Here is a 9,841-nt window from a genome sequence, read left to right as displayed (position 1 = left end):
ATGTGAACCTGAATTGCAGGCAACCATATTGACCCTTACTCCTGCATGTATTTGATGGTGTTCCAATACTTCGTGTTCCAGCGCCTTTATAGTGTTCAAGCAGCAACGAGGAACTCAGAATGCAGCACAGCAGTCTTCAATGACTTGCCTTTGGGGTTTGTTTTTGGCAAAGGTTTCACAATGAGGGCAATGAGGGATGGAAAATCCACAGATGGAGGTTACAGCCACGTCACCAGAGAGACTGGGATGAGGGTGAGATCCCTGAGTGATGGAGAGTGAAGTTAAAACGCTGGGAAAAGTGAACACTGTGAGAGGGATGCAAGGATGTGGAAAGGACTGAGAGGGCCGTTTTAGGAGAATGCCCATGAAGATGTGCATGGAAAGCCATTCAGGCTGCTGAGCTTCCCTGTTCTGCTGTCAATAGGTAGCAGTGAAGCTGTGATGGAAGGAGAGGGGCTTTCCCCTCCAGAGTTTATGGCATCGTAGCACTGTGAGCAGATACTCCATTAGGTCAAGCAGTAGAAGTCTGTGAAGTGGATCTAAAGAGTCTCAACCACTGTATTAATGCAAATAGGAATGATTCCAGGTGATACACTAAGAAAACTTCTTCACTCTCCTCTCCCTTGCCCCAGACTAGAAATCTACAAGTACAAGTGACAAAGAGGTTGGAGTTCAGATGATTCAGAAATTCCTATTCTGTGATTCCATGATTCATATGACTCAGAAAAAAGCCAGAATGAAGAGTGCATTATGATGCAGCCATTAGTGCCATCCTGTTCTTTCCAAAGGACTTGAGTTTCTTCAGCACACAAGATGGACAAAGGATCCTTTAGTCATTTTGTTCTATCTGCACTATAGGGTCGTCCCCTACACATCTAATTGTGTTATTCAGGCTTGTTTTAAAAGCCATCTGTTTCTTCCCAAGTAAAGAGGCCATATATTTGTTTTTTTCTCTGGTACATCCTTCTTTTCTGCTCTTTGAATCCCATCTGGATGATTCTTTTAGGCAGTAAACAGGGCTTTAAAAGAGAGTTGGAGGATTTGAGAGTTACCACGTAAGACCTCTGCTTCTCTTACTCTTTGTCAGTGATGTGGTAGCTCAAGTCCTGACGTTTGCTCTTGTCCTCATCACTTCTGTTCTTGAGGGCTTCACAAGCACTCAATTCATCTTCCTGTCAGCCTGGCAAAGGTTTCATTTTGCTCTGTTATTTTGGGAAGAAGTTAGGGAGGGGTTTTAGAAGTAAATTTGATTGTTCATCGTTCAACTTTGACTATAGGGTGCATCTGTCCAAGCAAAGACCTTGCCAACAACATGCTGGTAGCACAATGAGCAACACCCTCTGACTATACATCAGAAGACTAAAAGTATGACTCCTGGATCATTTTTCTCTTGTGGGCCACGTGCTTCTCCTTTCTCATTCAAGGTGTTTGAAGCACAGATTCCTTACCAGCTGAGCCTGCAAACACCTTGTTTTCACCTGCTTCATACAGGACTTGATCTGTGTAGCTCCAAGCACCTCTTTAAGGATCAAGTGAAAGAGATCTGGAAGACAGGAGTCTCTCTCGCTGCACACTTCACGTCTAAACCCCAACAGAGTGATTGGTTGCTCAGAGAGGTGGAAAAAACACAATTGCATCATTAAAGGCTTCAGAATTGATATTCAGAAGCAGGGCAGAAGGGATATCAGTCAAAGTGAAGTTGCATACACAAGCTTAATTTTAGCACTTTCTCCATTCCCCTGTCACATTGTTCTTACCAGGTTTTGATATAAATGCTGGAACTAGAAAGGGAATGACAGATACACTTAGCAGAATTGATACCAATTCACTGCAAAATACACTAGTTGAGACCAATAAAGCCAGATTACTCCACTGGATTTAGGCTGGGTTTACCCTAGTGTAACCCAGAACAGGCTGTGGTCCAGTGGGGATGGGAAAAGTTACACCTTAAAGAAATAAATCTCACCTATTTCAAGTTTTATTACCCTTCTGCTTCTGTTGTGGCTTTCAATTTTTACAGCTGTCATATGCTGCAGCTTGGCTGGAGGAAAGCTTTAGTCTTCCTTGTGTTACAGAGTTTTTCTAAAGGGTAGATGATGTTTTTAAATAGCAAAGAATAGAAAAATAGGTGTAATTGTTTACAGTGAACTTACTCTTGGCTCGATTTAGCCTTTAGCAGGGACAAAAAATGCTCTCCAAGAGCACAGGGAACCTATATGGTATTGCCAAATGGAGTAGTTTAAACATCATGAGTCAGATCTTTAATAATGAAAAACAATATTATGACATGGATTTCTAATTATAATGTTTAGGAGTGAATGTATGTTCAACTCATCTTGCCTTGCCTCCTGATTCATGAGGGCTTGCAGTGTGCTCAGGTTATATTTTTAAGCTTTCTATCTAGAACCAAGAGAGAAAGAAAATTACTGCCTCTTTGTTTAAGTGAAAGGAGAAAAAATGAGAGTTTTTCACATAATCACATCACTGCAAGAGCTGGTACTTTGAGGAAAAAGCCTCAAATATCACCAAACTTATAATAAGAACAGTGAGAATTGGTATTTGTTGCTCCTCAAAGGTGTCTGAGTTTAAATATGCCCTTCTTGCAAATAAAGGACTTCTTGAGGTACATAACAGATGCAAAGCTACACTTTAGTGGCAATGCCATTAGAAACAACTTCTCCTTCCCTAGGGAAAGATGCATTTTGCCACCTTCTTTCCACAGCCACTGAAATGGGAGACCCAGCTAAAGACAAGAAGGTTCTGATCTTAGCTGAGTCAACAATCCGTTACCACAGTATGGGCTGGGAGAAACTCCAGGAAGGTTAGGGCAAATACCACAGCTTTCCACCTTGGATCTAAGATCAGAATGTTTCCTGATACCTCAGGGAGACTGGAGGAGGGAGAGATGCTGGATTTTGGGTTTCTGACTCTGTGTTATCTCAGACAGCCCAGGAGAGGTCTGGGGCCTCCTTCTGCTCTGCATTACGCTGGTTTCATTCTGCAGTGGCTGCACAAATTGGCACATCTCAGATAAGACTGAGGCCAAAGAAGAATTTAGCTTTTTGCAACTTTTAGTTCAGAACAAAGATGACATTAGACTTTGTGCATTTTAACATACATCTGCTCACAACAGGGAGCATTTAGTTGAGGACGTGGAAGCCCTTTTCTCAGTAGCTAGAGCAGACACTGAAGACTGAGCTCAGGAAAGTGGGCCAGGATCAGATATGGGCTTTTATCTCTCCTGGAAACTGCTGGGGTGTGACCTAGTGAATGGTGAAGTCTCACTGTCCCACCTCCCTAGGGATCCTGAGAATTCAGCTGTTCCATTCGAGGCTGGACGTGGCAGCCACTTGTCCTCAAACCCAGGGACATCATTTCTCTGCTATTATTAAAGTGAGAGGGTTGTATTCAATATTCTGGGGCTGCTAAAATTACTGGGGTGCCTGGGCCTGCCTGCAGTTTCACAACAGGTTCTGTTCTATTATTGTCTGCTTTTGTGAAGAGAACCAAACACACTTGTTTTTGCTTTGCAGAGTCCTTGTTTTCCACACTGGCAGCAGATTACTAGGTGTGTCCTCCAAGCTGTACGATCTCTCCATACATCTTCCCCTGCTCCAAGTGTTCTTTGAGGAGCTGCAACCTAAGCATCTCTCCTGAGTTTCAAGGGAGCTCTGTGGGGGGGTTTTTTGTCATTAGGGTAGCTACAGCAAAGAGTTGCTATGTTTCATCCATTTTTCTGCAGGGAAATGCCTGTGACTGATACACCATCCCATGGCTACAGCAAAGGACCGAATCCAACAGCATTAGCTCCCTTGTTTCTTGTGGAACACCTTCAAGAAAGTTTTGTCAGGCACACTCATTTCCAATCATCTGAAGGCTCCAAAGGAAATGTCACCATTTTCACAGAGATCTTTCAGCACCTGGAAGAGCAGGAGGGGCTCCTTCCATGGTGGACCATGGCTCTTGTGTGGGTTGGTGCCAAAAGAACTTGTCTGTTATCTCCCCTATGTCAAAACAGCAGCCTCTGCAGTGGAATAGTTGAAGACTATATATCCAACAGTTGGAAACCCAATGTCCAACAAGCCTGGCTACCTCTTGCTGCTTGGGGCTTGGTGGGGGTCTGCACCAGAAGTCTGAATAGCTCTGTATGATTAAGAAACTCCAGGTAGTTACCCTGCCAGGGTAGCTCTCTCTCCAAATGCCATACATGAATGATCCACAGCTCATTACACCTATCTGAGAGCTGACTGGCACTGGGCATCTCCAGGCAAGGAGGCTTCCTTCTTTCATGTCCCTGTACTAACAGTTCTGCCATCCTACACCTCCCAGGTTCATTGTAAGTCTTACCCTGGATAGGCAACTCGCCTTTTTCCTTCTCAGCTTTTCTTCCCAGTCCATGTGCACTTGAGTCATTGCTCCTTTATGCTAATCATTGGAGCTGGGTTCTTTCTAGCTCTCTTTAATTACTGTCTAGCTTATATATAACCCCCTCATACTGTAATCATAGAGATAGTAAAGATTATGCAAATGCTGATTAGAGTGTAATGTGGCTTGCTGAGCATTCATCATAACTGGTGAGAGGGGGAAGAAAGGAAGCTTGATTCTTAAGGGCTAGGCTGAAGTTGTCCTTAGAGGGTGCAGATTGTACTTTTTTTGTCCCCTTGAAACCTGAACATGAATTTGGTACAGGAAAATAGTTGAATATGATCACACTTCCCTGGAGATACATTTAAACTAGCTCCTTGTTCTTAGGGTGTCACCTGGGCAATACATCGGGGTGCTAAGACAGTCCAGTTGTTCGCATCCCAAGGCAGCCACTCTCATCCTGGTACCACTTGTAGCACTTCTTGTCACGTGCACAGGGCAGAAACATCCCCAAACCCTGTGATAAAGAAATGTAGGCAAATGTGAAATGGTTCTAAATATCTGTCAGTGAATACACCGATCTTTGTCTTCTCCTCACTCTGAAGACTCAGGTGAATAAGCAGAATAAAGCTAAGAGATATCTTCAGATAAACAGTTGGGTCGTTATTTTTTCCCTCTACTCACCACATTTTACACATACTATCATGAGGCAGAATGAATGGTACCTGAGAAACTGTGAATCTCAATTACCATTTACTATATAAGGTGAGAAAATTGCTGAGAATAGTGGAAAAAACTGTTGAGCAACAAGAGGCAGCCCAACGAGGTAATACAAGCTTCAGGTACATACCAGAGAGAAAGAAGGACATTATACTGTCAAATAGCTGTGTGTGTGTCTATGTCTGGGATCCAAAACTCATGGATCCACTAGATAGTTGGGTATATGTTATGACAAAGGCAGACAGGGAATTGTTGATGCCACGAAGGAAGTCTCAAAACTGTGTCTGTAAGAACTAGTAGCACAGCAGTTATGTCACACACACAGAGCAAGATTTAGCAAAGGGAGTTGGGGTTAGCTTTACAGCTCCCAAGGGAACAGCATTGTTATCCTCTAGCCTTCTAGAACAACTGCTCCTTAGATGAGGATTGCTCCTGACAGGATTCTCTCCTGGAATCTGCTGGCATCGCTGTGTAGCAAATGCAGAGGTTCCAACTCGTGGTAACGTCTTCAGTACTGAAGCCCAGGAGGTCTGCCTGGGTCAGGCTGTGTGTGAAGTCAGGACAGAACGTTTCAGGGTTTGGAAACACATCTTTTGCAGACAGTTTACTTAAAAGAACACCCAGAGGCTCAAACAACCTTCAAGAATACTCTGAAATCTACCTTTAGAACTTGCTAGAGCAGTGTAGATAAAAGGGGGAAGAAAAGACCTCCCAGCTGGCACAACTGGAAGCAAATCTGTGATGCTCTGAGGGCACTGAAGGTAAGGCACACAGCTAAGCTGGAAGCCAGGAAAGTGATGAGACTCAATGACCTCCTCCCAGTCACCTAAAATGCTCAAATTGTTCCTAAGCCTGCTTCTCCCAGGTTGGTTTTGTGTTCCCATGACTACATGCAAAAAAGGTGAAAGAAAGAGTTACGTCACCCTGAAGAAACAGCTAATATTGATTACTGTGAAGAGCCAATACCAGCTTCTACAACATGGAAATACATTCATCTGGTCTTACTGCCAATGCTAGGTAAGGCTTTTTCCTCTTATATGATCAGATTCTTGATCCTAAGGATATTTTCAGCAATATATGTATCCTCCAGAAAATGAAGGCATCTGGATAAATCAATACAGCTGTTACATCCATGGCAGCCTTTTGCTTTGACAGGTATTGGACAGAATCCTTGCAGTTGTTAGTTGCAAAGTGGTGCCATAACCAATGCTTTATGCCTGGGGAAAACTTTAGGACCAAATCTGTGTTCCTGATGAAGCTTCTTTGTGCTGCTCAAAAGGCACAAAGCAGCCTTTAAGATGCATTTACAGGTTTTGTTCAGATTCAGCTGTCACAGGGCAATCTCCACATGGTGGAGAGCTGGCCTTGCTGAGTCTGCACTCTTCCCATCACAGCTCTGCTTTTGCAGCCATACTGAGAGACAGACAGACGACTGATACATTGCTGTGCCCTACTAGTTCCATGCTGTGGAACTGTACCTTGTCTCTTTTGCCAGACACAGCTTTTTGAGTTCATGTGAACCACTTTACAGGCCTCTTTGAAAATCCACTGACGTGCACTCAAAAATACCTGTTGACTTCAAAGTCAATTTGGCACGGCCACAATCACAATCTTCATGGTAAGGGAGCCTGGAGACCTCAAGATATGTTTTAATAGTCTCAATAAGAAAGCAAGAAGGCCCAAAGATTGCTGAGACATGGTTGTGATATGCCATCCTAATATTCCTTGTCAATTGTGAAACAGGTCTGCAAGGTGGCTTGGGAATTACAATTAGCTTGAAAGAAAGGAAAGATGTCACATAGCATGCTCATAAAGGCAGATATAACCAACTTCTGGAAGGCTTGGGGGATGTTTCAGCTCAAAATGCTTGTCGTTTAGAAAGGCATCACTTTCTAGGAATTTAAAGTAGAAAATCACCTCTTGGGTGGGGGAATTTTTTCCTGAAGCAAGTGGGTTATCACATGAGAGACTATTGCTTAGGAGCAGCTCAAATATACTCCAGGGAACCTTTATCTCAGGTACAGGATGCAAGAAGTGAATGTGTTTTCCCACGATACAGGTCCTCTTGGGATGTGCTTCAGCAAGATAAAATTAATGATTTTATAGTTCTGTTAATAAGCATCTTCAATCCACAGCACAGGATGAGGGAGCTGCGAGGCAAGAAGCTGCCTCAGTGCCAGAAATGCAGAAACTGAGTCCTGCTAAGTTTTGCTCCGATCCACAATAGGTATTGATTAGGAATGAAACACAGCCACCTTCTGCAGAACCCGTGGAGAGGGCATGCACAAGGCACACGAATCACAAGGCTTAGAGTTAGCATTATATACAGAAGCAGTGCCAAACTGCCCCTGAAACAGCAGGGCTAATAAGGATGGACTGTATCATTACCAATTACAAATGTTCAGCTGAATGACTGTTAATTGAAATAAGCCAATTCACACGAGAGACAATGTTTTGCTGCCTTCCCTCTCTCCTCCACCTCTCTCAGGTTTAGTTCCAGCAGTAAAAATAACCTATTGATGCTACTTTGGGGAAGATAGGACTGGAAATGATCTCTCTCTCTGTAACTACACAATGGCTGTTTTGTTTAGGAGGTCTCACAGAAGGCCTTTCCTGCAGCCTCCACTCAGCAAGGGTCAGAAAACACTTTTCAGTATCAGGTAATAAACTTAAGAGCTGCAGCAAAAGATCAAACCTCTCAAGCTGAATATTACAAAAGACTGTAATGAGTAGATCTGCACCAAGGTATTTACCAAAGAAATCTTCCAGAAGATTCTGAGGAAGTGGCAGGGAAGAAAAAACAAGGCAAAACAGCCCTTTGCCAGGCTCACCTGAGGGAGAAACCTGAGTTTTGCTGTGACCCAAATCTGGCAATCGGTTCAGCGACACGCCTGTGAGAAAAGATGCACCACAAACCACCTGATGATTTAATGTCAGCAGTGTCCTTTCTACATCCTGTCTCTGACTAATTTCCAGTGCTTCAGAGGCAGCTGAAAAAAACCCCCTCATGTGCCAAGTGCAGATGGGGTAGAAGACCAGAAGAAGCCGTGAAGCTTGGGCATGGTTGAAGTACAGTGTCAAAGGTCAGCTTTAAAGTCCTCTTTAAATTCCCCCTGGACACACTGAAGTATCACACCTCGATTTAAAATCATGTAGGTGCTCATGCCTAGAGTTCTGTTTGTTTGCTTTCCAGCCTAAGTGCCCTCATGACCGATTTATAACCATACACCCTCGTACTAGTGTCGTTCTTTCATTTAAGTAGTCGTCCTTGCTCGAGATGTAGGGTTTGAACGTACCTACGGTGAATCAGCGTGTTGTTTTGCCTTCATTTGGCTAGCTAAGGAAGCCAAGCCTGCTTGCTTGCAGCTGCCATTGCAGGAGAGCTCTGCTCTCCCACCACCCCAGTGCTCCTCTTCTGCACCTGTCCAACCCGACTCAATCTTTTCTGATTGCAAGTCACCAAAACCGGACATAATTTTGCAAACGAGAGTCCTTGGTAAAGCCGTAACACTTCCCTCTCTCTACTAAAAATACCCTGCTTCGTGCATCAGAGACTCACATAAGCCTTTTCCACAGCTATTCCCACTGGCAGCTCAGTCATTGTCTCATGGAGGAATTCACTCACACAGCAAGGGCAGATGAGGAGGCCTAAGGATCACCACCTATCTCCTTTCACTAGGGAGTGGTTTAGGCACAGGGTACTACTTCTAACCTTGAAGAAATCCTTGCTTTGGCAACTGTAATTTCCTTTGCCAGCCTCTCTCTGTATCTCTGGGTAGAAATTGTCATTGGATTCCTCTGTCCTGTCAACCCAATTTTCCTCTGTTTGTATAAGTTTGCTGTTCTGTGATTCCAAGCCTTAGACAAAGACCTACATTTGTCTCTCCTGTTGTTTAACATAAGCTGGATTAATCCACGATCACTCAGCTCAACATTAGTTTCAAGAGTATGGCCTTCTACAAGGTTCCTGCTGATTATCAATGCCAGGCCTAAAATAGCATCCTCTTTCATAGACTCCCTGTTTGCTTGAGAAATCAAGTTTCTACAAGACTTTCTTTAAGCCTTCCTCTTTCCCAGTGGGATTTTCCAGCCTGTATCTGAGAAATTACAGTTTCCCATAATCACATACAGTTTCCCACAGTTTTGGGGGATAACTCTCCTTGTCCACTTTTGGAAAGGACCTTTCTCTTTGTGGATTTTAACATAAATCTTTGGTCTCACGTAATTTACAGAATCACAGCATCTTAAGGGCTGGAAGAGACTTGGAAAGATCACCCAGTCCAACCTCCCTGCCAGAGTGTGACCTAGAGCAGGGCACACAGTAACTCGTCCAGCTGGGTTGGAATGTCTCCAGAGGAGACCCCACAACCCATCTAGGCAGCCCCTTCCAGTGCTCATTTACCAATGTAATGCCCTATTATTTCATTTCTTCAAAGTCTTTCACAAAAACAGAGCGACCCCACGGTCTTTACCATTATTTCTGTTGTTCCAAGCAGCTATATCTCTCCAACAACTATATTCGAAACATTACTGCTAAGTAGCGGTGTGCAGCACGTAGCAGCAGCATTGGCACACAAGCAATGGAACAAGAGGAAACGGCCTCAAGTTGTGCCAGGGGAGGTTCAGGCTGGATGTGAGGAGGAATTTCTTTGCTGCCAGGGTTGGAAGGGGCTGCCCAGGGTGGTGCTGGAGTCACTGTCCTTGCAGGGGTTTCAGAGCTGGGTGGGTGTTGCACTGAGGGCAACGGGCTGGTGGG

The sequence above is a fragment of the Colius striatus genome, chromosome 6 (assembly GCF_028858725.1).
Source record: "Colius striatus isolate bColStr4 chromosome 6, bColStr4.1.hap1, whole genome shotgun sequence".
Taxonomy (NCBI): Eukaryota; Metazoa; Chordata; class Aves; order Coliiformes; family Coliidae; genus Colius; species Colius striatus.
Note: the sequence above shows the minus strand (reverse complement) of the source record.